At 36.6% G+C, this 17226-nt stretch overlaps 1 non-coding gene across 1 annotated transcript; it reads left to right on the top strand.

The window, feature by feature from the left end:
• Positions 1–5481: 5481 nt before the first annotated feature.
• Positions 5482–5553, top strand: trnaa-cgc. The gene has a single exon. It is a non-coding gene; the product is annotated as a tRNA-Ala (tRNA).
• The last annotated feature ends 11673 nt before the right edge of the window (positions 5554–17226 follow it).

The following is a 17226-nucleotide window of genomic DNA, read 5'->3' as shown; positions in this document are numbered from 1 at the left end:
ATCATCCAGTCAAATTGATACAAAGTTTTCTATCTAAGTTAAACTAGTTGATTGCATCGAGAAAGTAGGTTATTCTGTCAGATCACTTTACTCCTGTGTATACTTAAATGATGGCTTGCAAGCACGAGCCATTATAAATGGCAAACAGACCTGGCATAATTAAACTCTGCTCAAAGGTGGATATAATATAAATGTAAAGCAGTTCAGGGGTGACAAAGATAAGGCAAGGCTTCATGTTGTTGGTGTCTAAAATTCAGTCCTCCCACTTATTTAAATCTAAGATTGCGGCGTGTGCCCTACTGTCCTTCTAGAGACGGCCTGTAATGCATATTGGAGATGTTTTGTCAACGTGCTTCACTTCCCAATGGAAAACAGATGAGTCGTGCATATTAACCTGCCTGTAAGTTTAGGTGACGGTCCTTAGGGGATATACGAATAGCCATTTACTATACAGTTGATGAAAATAATCAGTGTTTGATAGCAGTGTGCGAATAGGGAGCCTCCCACATGGAGCCCAGCCACCAGCTTTTAGAACATACAGTCTATATCTGCATTGTAATGCAGAAATATATTGTATGTTAAATTAATTGATTCAATTAAAAGTAATTGAATTAAGTTTGACAAGCTTAAATTATTAAGTAGGTTTTTAACGAAATTAAATTACTTGATACAAATGAAGCAAATCATTTAAGATGGGGCTTCATTTTCTTTTTAGAGTAAAATTGTCTTCCTGCATATGGCAAAAGTTCCTAATTGTGTGATGCCATTTTGACATCTTCAGCAACACATAGCAACTCAGAAAAACTGTTTAAGCTGGATTTCCCTTAAAGAGCAAGTGTGGATGTACTTCTAGACATAATCATCTATTGCAACAAAGCAGTTACTAGATGATTGTTGGATTTAAAATAATCTGATAATCTGGATGTAAGGTAAGCCATGTATATTTCTTACATTAAAGAATGTTTGTGCCTAGTGGAGAGAGTCTGATGTATAGTAAAATAGCAACATTAGCGTAAAATCAATTTATTCTTCTAGTAACCCATGATGATTCAAGATCAGTCTTCTAACCTGTAAAAAGAAAGGTTTATTTTGTTATTTTCTTTATGTTCTGAAAAGCCATTAACCACAAATTAATTGTAGTTAACTTTTGCATTTAATAAACACTTAATAATCAATTATATATATTTTTGCTTTGAGGGACGTAACATGAGTATCCAGTGAAAACCCTATGCAGGGTGAAGGAAAACTATCAGCCCTCTAACTGTACTTTTTGTTTTTTCTTTTTTATAATAATAATGTTCGAGTGAAATCCTAATAATTTATTTGAACTAATTGATAAAAGTAAAAAAAAAAACTAAGAATATGTCCCCTTATAAAGTGTTTTGCTACTTTTATGACTAATCATCCTGTAGAGTTGATCATGTTGGAAAAATGAGCAATGCCTTGGGCAAAAGCAGCGATACCATCAAGCTTCACTGCAACTGGTTTCAGATAAGGACCACCACCCACATTTGTGTGCTGGTAATTATTTGGATTTCTGCAAGCAGGTGCTGATGGAAGTAGGGGTGATCAAAATCCTGCATCCCCCCCCGTGATATATATCTGAGACCTGGATACACACAAACACCGGCCCCTCAACAGCAGCCACTATGGCTTTTGCCATCCATGCAGTTATTACGCACTGCATGTCAAATTAAAGCCAAAGGCCTGTTGGAAATACTGTACTCGACTTGGAGTTGTGACTTTTACCAGCATAAGATTAAATTTGCCTTTTTAAAATAGGAAATAAAAGCAAACAGTAGAGAAACATGCTAGACTATGAATAAAGTGTGATGGAACAAGAATGTCATTAAAAAAATAGTTTTTTTAGAATAGATTAAGACAACTTTGGATTCCGACCCTACATAATATATAACATTCTATAAAGCAGAAAGAGCAACAGTGCCTCAACAAAGCAATCACACCCCTGCACCTCTTCTTTTGAACATCAAAAACCGAAATGTTAGTTTGTAATTCATAATCCGTTACACATCTTGTCTTGAACAAGACAGCAAACACGTCTGGGTTAATTTTTGGAAAAAGTATTAAGCAAGATTAAGTTATTAACCAGATTCCTAAGATTTGGACATATCGTAGAGCACACTTTTTGATTCCCTAAAATAGATAGAAAGAGTATAGTACCACTGGAAACCAGCATCTTTTCTTCATAATCACATTGCAAAGGTTGGAAAGCTGTTGCTTATTTGAGAGTTAGATAAGTGGAGCTAAAGATAGGATAATCATGGAGGAAAACCTGGTTGACGCTGCAAAATACATGAGTCTCTTTTAGAAGTTCACCTTCCAGCAGTACAAAGAATTAAACGTGCAATCAGTGCTGCAGTGGTATGGATTAGACATAGAATATGTGGAAAGACTTGAAAACCAATGATGAACAGCCTATTTTAAACTTATTTGCATGGTCTTCAGCTATTTTGCAAAGACAAACAGGCATATATCCTAGTTAATAAATGTGCAACGCTGATTAATATCAATATCTGTCCAATACTTTGGGAATGCTGTATAAGGCAGATATTCTGAATAGTCATTTAGATTAAGTTTATGCTATAATTTGATTTTTTAAAGACATTTAGACAAACTCGCCTGGACAAAAACTCTATATTTAAAACAATCCGTGACTATCCTAATTATTTGCTCATCCAGTAAAGCTGATGCTCCGTCTTGTTGGCAGAGATGGTAAAGACGTGAGGAGAGCCATCTGCACCGTAATCACCTCTAATCTAGCTGTTGCTTCATTTGTATGGAGGTTTGAAATAATCAGTGATAAGAAATGTTTTCACTCTGTTAATCTGATTGCCCGGTGATCTGCTTCACTGCAACGTGCATGCCGTTTACTTATAAGACTTTCTCATCAGATCTCACCACCCTTACACTCTCATGTTGAGTGGCATGCAGCTGTTGAAAATGAGAAACGGACTTGTGTAAAGCATAGTTATAGTCAGAGGAACCTCTTGAAATTAAATGGAAAGAAAAAAGTTCATTTTAACATAGCAACTTGATTTTCTTGCTTGTATTTTTCTTCCTACTGTATGTGTAAAAAACAGGGCTTTCAGTAACTAAACCTCTTCTGGTTTTAACAAAATCTACAAAAATAATGTGCTTAAAATCCCAAAAAAGTAAAAACAAACGTGGGAGATCTGAGCCAGACTAGCTTTGACTATTTATCTGTGTTTGAAATGACTGCAGCAGGGCACCAGGCCTCCATCTTGCCTGCAGTCGTTAATTAGATCTAATCAACACTGCAGGGAAAAGTTACTGTCAAGACTAATTAGCCAAAATGGTGCTCGTGTAATGGGAAACAAATGAACAACAACAGATAACTGTAACAGTATGACTCCTTAGCGCTCAGCAGGAGAGAGATTCAGAGCAGCACTTTTCAGAGTTAAAGCTCCACTTCATCACTGGAGCTCTGATATAAAAAGTTCTTAACTTAAATTTATATTTGGCTGTTTTTGTTGGGGATATCTTGCACATGCGGCTGATAATTTCCCATGGAAGCACCATGCAGGTTTCTTCTTCAACACAAAGCCACCAGAGGTCATGAGAAATGTTGACTTAATCCTTTCCTCGTCCTCACACTACTTCTAAGAGTCAGAACAAGGAGCAAAAAAGAGAGAGAAAAAAGGGAACCTTTGTTTGTCCCACAGCAGTGTGAACAAAAGAGTTTGGGATTGGGAAAAGCATTCATCCACCACCTGCAATTAAGAGCTTAAAGATTGTCCCACCAGAACAAAAGGAAACCCTCAAAGATCGAAGAGTGCAGAGGAAACATTAAGATTAAGTGGGTAGGACTAGAAGAGTTTAACTCGGACAAAAAAAACTTGTGAGAAGGAAGACGTTTGTGACAGAATATTACATACACAATGCCAGGATAGTCACCTTACACCTCACGTTAGAAAAGTAATTGTGGAGGATTTGCTAACTAGTAGCTACTGATTACAATTAGTCACTTGAATGATGTGAGTTTGAGTTTTGCACCAAGCTCCCACAAACCGTGAACAAACCTCTGTTTGTTTGTCCATATGTTGAATCAGACAATTAAACACACATCTGCTGCTGTAAAGGAGATGGTGTAACGTTCTTAAAGCGAAGCTCGAGCCTTTAACTGAACTTCCACATTTAAAAGGAACATATTTTCTTATGTCACACAGGTAAATGTTTCATATCCTCAAGCAAGTTTTCATAAAATATCGAAACCAACATGATCCATGTGTGAAAAAAGTGCTTTCAAACTATTTCTGATTCTTCTACCAATAGCAGCAACTGCTAGCAAGTGTTTGAAGCTATTTCCTTTTTCTGTCCCAGCTTATTACATTTTTTATTCTACCAAAACGTAGAATTTTGCACTAAGACTACTATGTTTAACGTCCCACCAATGGATCCCATATTATTTAGGATCCAGACTTTGACCTGAACAGTCCAGAGCTTATTTTGGATATTAGACATGATGGTGTGAGCTTTAAATCTTTAGCGAGTCTCAGGTCAAACACATTCCCAGATTCCTGATCAGGATTTACTGCTTGCATGGAGTTTTCATGGATACATTGATAAAAAGTCGTCATGGTCCTAAAAGAGTAAGAAAGCCCCAGATCCTTACACTTTCACCATCATGTCTATTCGTGGGTATGATATTTTGTTTTTCTTGGAGATAGTTTTTTTGTTGTTGTTTTGTTTTTTAAAGCAGCATTTTTACAGTTTTAAAGTTAAAAATATTTTGTAATGGTCCTTTCTTATATATATTTCTTTATGTTATACTGTATAATATAAGATTTTGTACATAACTGTATCTCTGAATCAGAGGTGTCAAGTAACGAAGTATAAATACTTCGCTACTGTACTTAAGTACGCTTTTTAGGCATCTATACTTTACTCCATTACTTATTTTTCTTCCAAGTTCTGACTTCTATTCATTACATTTTCACACAAGTATCTGTAATTTCTATTCCTTACATTTTTAAAACAAATGTTACTCGTTATTCTTGGCTTCGGTATAAAGTTTATAAATATTTATTTCACATCATGTGCCATCCAATGCAGATCATTGGATGGCACATTATGTGAAAACATCAAGTGAAAACTAGTGTAATTGGATGAGTCATATAACGCAAACACTCATTGGTTAGCTAAAGGAAATCATCTGAAGCAAGCAGGTGTTCTTCAAACTGTAAACGTGAATTATCTATGCCATGCTACGATGTGGGATTCAGAAAATATGTTGAAATGTCTGAAAGGTTGGACACAGGCCAGAGCGTATCGGGAGTCGGAGACCAACAAGACCTCCCTCATCCTTGGCCCTATCTCAAAGAACTTTTTTCAAAATGTGATGTACCTATGAACCCAATTATATTTTTCCAGTGGACTATAAGAGTAGCGCAGAGCAATAGCATTCTCTTTTGGAAACTATTTATTGATGATCTTCACATGGGGGATGTAGCTCAGTGGTAGAGCGCATGCTTCGCATGTATGAGGTCCTGGGTTCAATCCCCAGCATCTCCATAATTATGATATCAATGCATTCCTTGATCATCATTCTTAATTCTTTAACATGATGGCTGGCACTAACAATAATTCCATGGGAAAAGTTATTTAACCCATGGATGCCCATTATTACAAATATGCCTCAAACCCTTTGCATTAGGTACACAGCAAAGATAGCATGCGCACTCCAATGGCAGTAATTAGCAAGCAGGTGTTCTTCAAACTGCAAATGTGAATTGTCTATGCCATGCTACAATGTCGGATTCAGAAATAGATGTTGAAATGTCTGAAAGGTCGGACACAGGCGAGAACGTATCTGGAGATGGAGACGCAGACCAATAAGACCTCCCTCATCCTTGGTCCTATCTCAAAGAGGTTTTTAGAAATAGTCGAAAAATTGAGCTTTCAGTTCCTTTAGTGGCATCTGGCTTTTTTAAAGGTTACTTTATACTTTTATACTTTAAGTAGTTTTTGGAGCACATACTTTTTCACTTTTACTTCGGTAAAGAGGTCAAGTTGATACTGCAGTATCTATACTTCTACTTAAGTAACAAATGTGTGTACTTTTGACACCACTGGTCTGATTACACAAACTTAAACACTGAATCTAATGTTATGGGTGAACAACTACTTTTTTTTTTTTTTTTTGTCTTACTTAAGTGATTTCTTTAATGACTACTTTCTACTTTTACTTGAGTAAAAAAAAAAAGTTAAGTAAGATTTTGGGGTGCTCTACCCACCTCTGTTCCAAAGATGCAGAGGCATCAACCTCATTTATTGATATTCCTCTCTGTGCTGAATTGATTTGCATAATCGTGATTTGTCTCTCCAGCTCCCCAATCAAGCCTCATTCACTCCACCTGTGTGCCTGGTTATATATAATACTCTCTGGCTGACAAACGGTGCCAGATTATTGAAAGTAGTGAGTGAGTAAATATCCAGTGTTCCTGTCTTGCCTGCCTGCCTAATGCTGATTTGGGGTTTTAAATTTCCCTATTGTGCCTTGCCCACGTTTGAACTGTTCGAATCTATAGCCAAACTCTTCTGGATTTCTCATTTTCAAGGCCTTTGAAGTACCCAGTCCAGGTAGGCCGGGTCCTTTGGAGGACAAAGCCGCCGAATCTGAACACACCAATAGACCTTGTTTCAATCTCCTGCCTGTCCCCTGGATCTGCCTCTCTGTTTTACGACCTTGTTTTCGTCCCGCAACCATTTCAAGCCTGAGCCCAACTTCAGTGAATTTTTGCCATTTTGGATATTTGAAATGAAACCTTTTTACCATTTTTACAATTTAATTTGAAATAGCATACTACTCTGGTATAATAATTTTACTCCTATTTATTTAGCAGTTTTAGCTACTTTAAACACTTTTAAAGAACATAGTAACTTTTTAATTTTTCAAATTTGGTATTCAACAGGCCTAATAATTGATTAAAGATTAATTAAAGATTACACCAGGGGTAGCAAATACTTTACATTCATGTCGGATTGCATGGGCACATTTGATAAACATAACATTTTGAAAATCGCTAATTCTCATCACCTGATACTAAAAAATGTAAAATAATCTAAAAATACTCAGGTTCTGGCCAAATAAATAAGATAGTTACAAAAGTCTGCAGCGGGTATTCATATTACTTTATTAACCAACTTATTGGTCTGGAGGCTACTATGACATTTCATGAATTTCCAATGAATATGCCAACTTTATTACAGTGAAAGTGGGTCAAACAAGCCAAGTGCAAATTAAAGTCAGCCAAAGACAATGATGATTGTAATTAACACCTCTTCAATCAAGAATGAGTGTGAGAATTATAACTGCATAATTCATATTTACTGCTGAACTAAGAGAGACCTTGATTTGTGGTAAAACAGGACTCCTGCTTTTAAAGGGCTGATGGCAAATACAAATTACAGCTTAACTTGTTATATTTTTTAACTTTGTGGAATTTATTTCTAAGACAAACTAACAGAGATGCAAAGAGTTGACTAACAGTATAATTAAGAGCTTTGATCACTTTTAGTTTGCAATCAAATGTATGTAATGAAATACATTTTTTGTAATGAAAATGTATTTGTGGGCTTAGCACCAATGTTGTGTGAGTTCTGCCCATGGAAACACTTGCATGATGCTCTCATTTAGCATTCCAAAAAAAATGAAATTTGCTATGAATTTTTGTTTGGTGTAACTTATTGACTGGGATAATTGGAAGGGAGACATATTGGCTATTTTACACTTTTCTATTTTACAAACTGCATAATCTTTGGTAATGCTGTTTAGAACAGTAAACACACACCAGACTGGTTCCTTCATCTCATCAACAGCTTGGTCAGACATTCATGTCGGATTGCATCGACTTCTTGGAGGAAATAGAAGAGAACAGTTCCTAAAAACTGAGATATTTGTTTGTCCTGCAAGGAAGATGTCAACCCACATTGTCCCCACCTTAAGCTGTTAAGCACTTCTAACCACTTCATTACACAATTCATTAAAATTAAACTTTGTTACATGATAATACCCAGATTTGATCAGTTTGCTACCTCTTGTTAACATATACACAGCTAAAAAAACAAAGGGAACCAAACAACACATCCTAGATCTGAATTAATTAAATATTTTCATTGAATACTTTTCAGTACAAAGTTGAATGTGCTGACAACAAAATCACACAAAAATCATCTATGGAAATCAAATGTATTAATCAATGGAGGCCTGGATTTGGAGTCACAAACAAAATTAAGTTAAAACATAGACTACAGGCTGATCAAACTTTGATTTAATGTCCTTGAAGTAGGTCAAATGCCCTGCGATGGACTGGCAACCATACCAGAGTGCACCCTGTCTCTCGCCAATTGACAGCTGGAGATAGGCACCAACACCCCCCATGACCCCACTTGGGAGTAAGCGTGTTCGAATATGGATGGATGGAAAGCAGGTCAAAATAATGCTCAGTATTGTATGTAGGCTCCACATGCTTGCATGACCTCCATAAAATGCCTGGGCATGCTCCTGCTGAGCTGGCAAATGGTCTCATGAGGGATCTCCTCCCAGACCAGGAATCCGTTTCATGAAGCAGGTTTAACAAATTCAGATTCCAATCCGTAACTCTAAATTGATCTAGCCAAAAGTCTGGAACTCTAAGTGTTTTACAACGGCTGCTGTCAACTAGTTCAATCAATTTTTACTCTGTCCAATTAGATGTAAAGCGCATGCTTAACTCTTACTGTAAAGCCCTTACTAGTGGAGCACAGATTCAGTGAGTCACCATGACAACAGGTACCAAGAAGTACCTATTTCAGTCTGGAACTACAGATTGTAATGCAAAAATGCAAAACATAAAAATTAAAAAAGGAGAANGGCTTTTTTAAAGGTTACTTTATACTTTTATACTTTAAGTAGTTTTTGGAGCACATACTTTTTCACTTTTACTTCGGTAAAGAGGTCAAGTTGATACTGCAGTATCTATACTTCTACTTAAGTAACAAATGTGTGTACTTTTGACACCACTGGTCTGATTACACAAACTTAAACACTGAATCTAATGTTATGGGTGAACAACTACTTTTTTTTTTTTTTTTTGTCTTACTTAAGTGATTTCTTTAATGACTACTTTCTACTTTTACTTGAGTAAAAAAAAAAAGTTAAGTAAGATTTTGGGGTGCTCTACCCACCTCTGTTCCAAAGATGCAGAGGCATCAACCTCATTTATGGATATTCCTCTCTGTGCTGAATTGATTTGCATAATCGTGATTTGTCTCTCCAGCTCCCCAATCAAGCCTCATTCACTCCACCTGTGTGCCTGGTTATATATAATACTCTCTGGCTGACAAACGGTGCCAGATTATTGAAAGTAGTGAGTGAGTAAATATCCAGTGTTCCTGTCTTGCCTGCCTGCCTAATGCTGATTTGGGGTTTTAAATTTCCCTATTGTGCCTTGCCCACGTTTGAACTGTTCGAATCTATAGCCAAACTCTTCTGGATTTCTCATTTTCAAGGCCTTTGAAGTACCCAGTCCAGGTAGGCCGGGTCCTTTGGAGGACAAAGCCGCCGAATCTGAACACACCAATAGACCTTGTTTCAATCTCCTGCCTGTCCCCTGGATCTGCCTCTCTGTTTTACGACCTTGTTTTCGTCCCGCAACCATTTCAAGCCTGAGCCCAACTTCAGTGAATTTTTGCCATTTTGGATATTTGAAATGAAACCTTTTTACCATTTTTACAATTTAATTTGAAATAGCATACTAATCTGGTATAATAATTTTACTCCTATTTATTTAGCAGTTTTAGCTACTTTAAACACTTTTAAAGAACATAGTAACTTTTTAATTTTTCAAATTTGGTATTCAACAGGCCTAATAATTGATTAAAGATTAATTAAAGATTACACCAGGGGTAGCAAATACTTTACATTCATGTCGGATTGCATGGGCACATTTGATAAACATAACATTTTGAAAATCGCTAATTCTCATCACCTGATACTAAAAAATGTAAAATAATCTAAAAATACTCAGGTTCTGGCCAAATAAATAAGATAGTTACAAAAGTCTGCAGCGGGTATTCATATTACTTTATTAACCAACTTATTGGTCTGGAGGCTACTATGACATTTCATGAATTTCCAATGAATATGCCAACTTTATTACAGTGAAAGTGGGTCAAACAAGCCAAGTGCAAATTAAAGTCAGCCAAAGACAATGATGATTGTAATTAACACCTCTTCAATCAAGAATGAGTGTGAGAATTATAACTGCATAATTCATATTTACTGCTGAACTAAGAGAGACCTTGATTTGTGGTAAAACAGGACTCCTGCTTTTAAAGGGCTGATGGCAAATACAAATTACAGCTTAACTTGTTATATTTTTTAACTTTGTGGAATTTATTTCTAAGACAAACTAACAGAGATGCAAAGAGTTGACTAACAGTATAATTAAGAGCTTTGATCACTTTTAGTTTGCAATTAAATGTATGTAATGAAATACATTTTTTGTAATGAAAATGTATTTGTGGGCTTAGCACCAATGTTGTGTGAGTTCTGCCCATGGAAACACTTGCATGATGCTCTCATTTAGCATTCCAAAAAAAATGAAATTTGCTATGAATTTTTGTTTGGTGTAACTTATTGACTGGGATAATTGGAAGGGAGACATATTGGCTATTTTACACTTTTCTATTTTACAAACTGCATAATCTTTGGTAATGCTGTTTAGAACAGTAAACACACACCAGACTGGTTCCTTCATCTCATCAACAGCTTGGTCAGACATTCATGTCGGATTGCATCGACTTCTTGGAGGAAATAGAAGAGAACAGTTCCTAAAAACTGAGATATTTGTTTGTCCTGCAAGGAAGATGTCAACCCACATTGTCCCCACCTTAAGCTGTTAAGCACTTCTAACCACTTCATTACACAATTCATTAAAATTAAACTTTGTTACATGATAATACCCAGATTTGATCAGTTTGCTACCTCTTGTTAACATATACACAGCTAAAAAAACAAAGGGAACCAAACAACACATCCTAGATCTGAATTAATTAAATATTTTCATTGAATACTTTTCAGTACAAAGTTAAATGTGCTGACAACAAAATCACACAAAAATCATCTATGGAAATCAAATTTAGAAAAACTTTATATATAAAGTTTTATATATATATATATATATATAGCAGGAATACGTATTCAGTAAAACTAGTACGTATCAAAAGGCTTGCCTAGGTGTTGTTACTGTGAAAATATATCAGTGTATCTATTTAGGTGAAATCTTCTGGTGCAGGTGAGGATGAAAAATAAAACGTTCTAATATGTAGAGCCTTCGGATCATCTCTTGCATCCCTCCTCATGTTGATTCAGTCTTCTTTTACACAGTAAAGTGTCAGCAACGTTGCTTTGGACGTTATCATCCCAATAAATGACTGTTATAAGTGGCTATCAGTACCATAGAATGGCTTCAGATTGTGCCAGTAGGCTCATTAGGTTGTTATCATCAAGTGAATCCTAATCCTAACCCTGAAGTAATCCCTATTTTATATTTTATGCACAAAACTATGACAAAAATCTGACTATATCAGGAAATTAAACAGTATGATTGGTTCTAAGGAGAGCGGAGACAGCGGACACTCCGAGTTTACTGAAGAAAACATGCCACCGACCAGGTTAGCTCTGGGAAGAATTTTGCTTTTGTTAAAGATGAGATAAAGATGATAGATAGAAAATTAATAATCTTAAATTTTGTGATGCAACAATAATCTCTCACTTATGTTGCCCTGAAAAGCAAGATAAAAGCAAAACTGTCAAATGTAAAATAAGTCTTAAACATTATTACCTTAGTCCAACTGATGGGTAGCACCCTTTTCCTTTTCAACAAGTATTTCCAAAGAGTTGTATTTAATATTTTGTTTTATCTTTTACTTTGAAAAAAATGTGTTAGCCTTGTTTTAGATAACTGAACGGAGGTCGACAGCAATTCTTCGGCAAGTGACGGTCCTGTATCATTCTGTCTGCAAACAGCTTGTGAAAACTTTAGTCACTCTTCGAATTCTCCGGTTTGTCATTTAGAATATTTTAAACTGTATTATTGGTATTATGGAAAAATTTGGATTGCCTGGAGAAAATGCAAAACAAGAAAAAGCCTTCTTGGAGCTTAGAATGTTTCTACTTCAATGAAATTATACTTGGAAAAATATCTGAAAACATTAAGAACATTTATTTTTTTAAGATATTTAAAGCCGTAGGGAAATGATATTTAAATGTCAATTCATTCTGGCTTAAACATGTATATAAATGTTCTCTATATTAGATGAGATTGTCCCAAAATTTAGAAAATTTCTATAAAAAAAAAAAAAAATCCTGTCTTAAAATCTGTTTCTTTGTCGTTATTTTCTGTAGGCCAGTTAGTTATACGTCAGCTTGTACAACTAAATTTGGTCAATCATCTATCAATGGTCATCTGTTAATCAAATTTTTTCAGTCATAGCATCATCATTCACATGTCACAGCTAATATACCCATATTTGAAATAAGAATAAATTACTTTGCCATTAAGTTATGTTCCAGTGTTCATGGGGATGAACGTCTGTGTCTTCGGCAGGTGTAGAGCTAACAAAACTGGCAGCGTTGTGACGCAAGGGCTCAAACATGTACAGCTGTAAGCCTTCTACACCAAACCAAGCTTCTGCCACCCTGGCGTCATCCACAACAACTTCGTCCCCACTTTCCTCCTCTAAATGAAAAATATGTATGATGGAGGAGACTCATCCATGACCTCTGGCACAAAACTATCCTCCTCATGCATGTTTCTGCTGTCCATAGTGTTCCTTGACAGTGTCATACGTCACCAATTTAGTGCTACTTGGTCCCAATGTAATCTCCCATTAGGAACCTAATAGCACTAAGTTACTAACTGGTGAGCAAGATGCTTCAGGGAAACCATTCACAATCAAACTTGCTTGTGAACCTTCTGCCACAGCAATCAAAAAAATAAAAATAAAAAATCCACAAAATTCACTTTATTCACTGGTGTAAAGTCGGGGACCACTTGGGAGAATTCGGAAATGCAACGCTTGGAACAGCCGTTTCCCTACGATCTTAAGTCTCTTAAACATCAAGATTGTCAGACTGGTCTGAGTTGCAGCCATGGTCTACTTGTTGCATGTGTGAGTTGTCTAACACCATTATAATAGGCTTAAAAGGTGGTCTGATGTGTGTGTTTTAGCAAGCTATGTTGCTACTCTGTCATCAGGTGGTGTATCGGGAGGTCCAAACTCATGGGGTAGCACCGCTTGGCGCCTGGTACCGGATCATTTACTAACCCACAGCGGGGGCATGCTGGTATCCCAAGAGTGGCTGAGGCCTCCTGCGGTGGGTGGTGGCGGCGGAGGTATCAGCAGAATTTGTAGGATGCAGGCCAAGCCAGGCGTATAATCGTTCACTAAACAGTAGGAACGCATTGTCAGTATGGGAAAATAAACATTAGAAGGTCAAACGACAGGAGTCATAGGATTATAAAAAAAAGTTTATATTTTTTCAGAGTAGTAGTATCTGTGTTATGCTGTGGTAGGGGTTTAAACTCAAGCAGAAAGTCTTCAGACAGTTTTAAATCCTTTAATTCCTGGTTTTCTATGCGGACCTGCATGGATCACCTCATGTGAGTGAACCTATCCTTGTTTTAGCTCACGCAGAAAGCTAGGGTGCTTCTTTATTTGTTATGCCTTAAAGCTGCTCACATTCGTTCTCTCACTAAGGCCTCTAGCAAAGTGCTTTGGGTAAGTTTTTCCTAATTTGGATCAATTATCCCATTTCACTACAACACTGTGTCTCTTTCAGTATAATGTACTGGCTGTTTGTCAGCTGTGTGTCATGGGTCTGCTCTCTTCGGCGTGCATGCGCGCTCTTGTCTGGGTGACTGAATGCTTGCTTTCTCTACTGTCTGAGCCTCATTTGAAATGCAAATATTGCCTCACCCTTGAGCCCCAATAATATTGACTTTCGCTCACTCTCCAGGCACTCTGGGATATATTTAGCTGTGGATTGTTTCTGTTTGTGTTCCTTAGAGTAGGCACTTACCGTATTTATGGAATTTTGCTTGACGGCAGGTGGGTTTTGTAAGTGGCATCTTTTTTTTTTTTTTTGAGCAAATTTTGACAAAATATAATTCAAATGCAACATTTTGTTTGTTTTGCTCTCATTGACAAAAAAGGTTATGTTTTAGAGCTTGACATAACAATATATGTAAAATAGTAGAAGCAACTCCCACCTCAAAGCTTTTTTTATTTTGAGGTAGGAGGTTGTCAGTGTGCAACTGTTGAAGAATTACCTCCTGTTTAACTATTTTGATTCTAATTTTCCTTTTAAACACGAGAGCCACTTCCATCCAGATAGTAAGATTGCAAAGCATTTCCATGGGTTGTCCTCAAGATGGTGCAATGCATCAAAGGTTTCTCTGCAAATATTCCAAACTGTTTTATGGGCCTCCTTCTTACAGTTTACTTTAGAGTTTGCTAAACTTTAAAATTCTGGAGCGGTAAAGAGTATCTGAATGTAAAGCCAGATTATTAACCACTGCAAGCTCAGCTAACAGAAAACACTTCTTTAAATAGTTACACAATAGTTTAGACTGTTTAAAAAAAACTTTTTTCCTCCCAATCTGGAACTGAATCAGACTAAGAGGATCAAACGTGTTTGTATTTGTTAAATTCTTGGGCAATGAGAGGCATTCAATCTCAACATTTATTTAACAGCTCTAAAACATAGAAGTTGGCACCTTTCCTTTGTATTTAATGGATTTCAGATTTTAACTGAATGACTCAGCTCAGACACGATCATCCTCTCTACAAGCTTCTCACAGTAGGTGGTTTACATTTTGTCCCTTTTCTAATTGAAAAACTGGTGTAACCTTATGAGTTCAGCCAACAGATTCTTTATGAGACAAAGATTTGTCATGTTTGTAGTTTTCTTGATTTGCATGCAGAATGACACTAAGAACGAGTGAATTTTAACATTTTATTGACAAAAGAAACAGGAATCTGGAAGCGGAGAACTGCAAGAAGTCAGTTGAACTTTCTAGTTGGCATGAGGGGAGAAAGCAGACGGATAAGGGAGGAGTTGTTGATGGGGAGGAAGCATGGATATGTAGGGGTTTGATTCAGCAGGCTTTGCAGACTGTACCCCAAAGGTCCAGGAGAATGTGAGTGAGATTCGAGTGTTGTTACTTGCAAGTTACGTCATGCTGGAAAGAGGGTAGGCAGGTGCTGAGGACTATAAACTGCTTTCCCAAGAATATTGGAGACAAATTGAGGGTCACCAGTTGTCTGAAACTATAACAGAAGCCACATTAAAAAGATTCACATGGAGAAAAAAAAATTAACAAGAAAGAAATTCCTTGTTTACACCTTCAGCTGAAGAGAAATGATCCTCACCTCCTTATATACATGCTAGTGATCTTGATTGAGAAATGCTCTCAGGTGTGCAGCAACACGGGTGTGGCCAGGCACCAGCAAAGATCCTGTCTGTGACAGAAGCTCACTCACATCAGAAAAACAGCAAACCTCACAGACCCTAACAAGATTAGGCTTGGTTATGTCCACCCTAAAACATTGACTTTGCTTTCTTAAACCACTTTGAAAATAATAAGAAAAAAATTGTTGAAAAATGTTTGATGCAAACAGTATATATAAACGTACGTAAGGTAGGAGGTTGAAGAAAAGCACAAGCCTTGTGAAGGACTAACGTTAATAATGGCCTTTGTTACATATTAGAGAAAACCATGTAAACTGTGAAGCATGAGAGCAGCTTCTTGTTTTTGGGGAGTTTCATTCCAGAAGGAACACTTCACAAAGACCATGAAGAAAGAACATACAGTAGGATGGAGACAATGAAGCAACATCTCAGTATAAGAGCCACTGAAGGTACGCAGAGCCCCATCTCTATCCCTAAACATGTGAGGATCAATCAAAAGCAAACAAACCCAATGCAGCTCTGAAAAAAAAGACTTTTTGCTCCATTAAATTATTTTATGTCAAATTTACGTATTTACAAAATGAGACCAATTACTTAATGTGTTTCTTAGGATTCATTTCTACATCTATATCCATCAAGAGATACTGTAAGTAAATTCAATTCATATTACCAATAAGTATAAAAATTAGAATTGAAAAAATGTACTTAGCTATTAGGAATAAATTTGGTCCTTTTTTCTTGCCTTACGATGTTTAGGTCAAAAATAAAATGTATTGTTTCCATGTTGTTTAGAAAGCCCAAAGGCAGTTGTGGCTACAGTGTAGCTTTCCACCATTGGTGTGTGTGTATGTGAATGGCCGAATGTAGCGTAAAGCATTTTAGTCAAGTCTCCTTGAAAAAGTCCTATTTAAGAACAGGTCATTTAACATTTGTTTGCTGCAAGGTGGTGGTGTAGTTTGCAGCAAGAAGGTTCTGGGTTCGACACCTGGTCCAGGGTTTTTCTGCATGGGGATTACATGTTCTCCTCGTGCATGCGTGGGTTCTTTCTGGGTACTGCGGCTTCCTCCCACAGTTCAATAAATTTTTGGTCAAATGGCTCTCTCTTTTGCTGATAAGCGAAATTTGATAGTAAAATTTTTTTGAGTTTGTTTGTTAGACCAAGTCTTCTTAGTAACTTTTATTGAATGAAATTTACAAAGAATTAGTATGTGAAAACAGTTACCTAGCTGTTTCTAAGTAAATGGTACTCCGATATTTTTATGTGCACCACTTTTTACTAGTGTTGCACCAATGCCATTTTTTGGCCCCGATACCTGGCCGTGCAGTGTTGTGCAGTATTACCATACCGATACCATCTGCTTGAAATTGATTTGGTTGTATATATATGTAGAACTGAATACTAGTTGGTTGTAAAATAATTGCCATCATGGCTTTGTCAAGCTGCTAAGTCTGGAACTTATCCGATATTAATATTTTTGGTAATCCTAAAAGTTTTCCCAAAACAGGAAAAAAATAATTAACTTGGATTTTATTATATAAGTTCTCCATGAAGAAGTGTACCTGATGCATCCAGAGTCTTCATTACCCCATTACCAATATTTCCTCCATGATACACAGCCATTGCTCCACAGTCAGTAGGCCCACTTTATACAATACCCGTGTTATCACTTTTTCACTTGCTTTGCACCAGTTTTATTTCAATTTTCTTAAAAAAAAATCCAAATCTG

The sequence above is a fragment of the Cyprinodon variegatus genome, unplaced genomic scaffold, assembly GCF_000732505.1.
Source record: "Cyprinodon variegatus isolate N-32 unplaced genomic scaffold, C_variegatus-1.0 Scaffold166, whole genome shotgun sequence".
Lineage (NCBI taxonomy): Eukaryota > Metazoa > Chordata > Actinopteri > Cyprinodontiformes > Cyprinodontidae > Cyprinodon > Cyprinodon variegatus.
The sequence above is the reverse complement of the archived record's forward strand: the minus strand, read 5'-3'. Positions and strand labels throughout refer to the sequence as shown.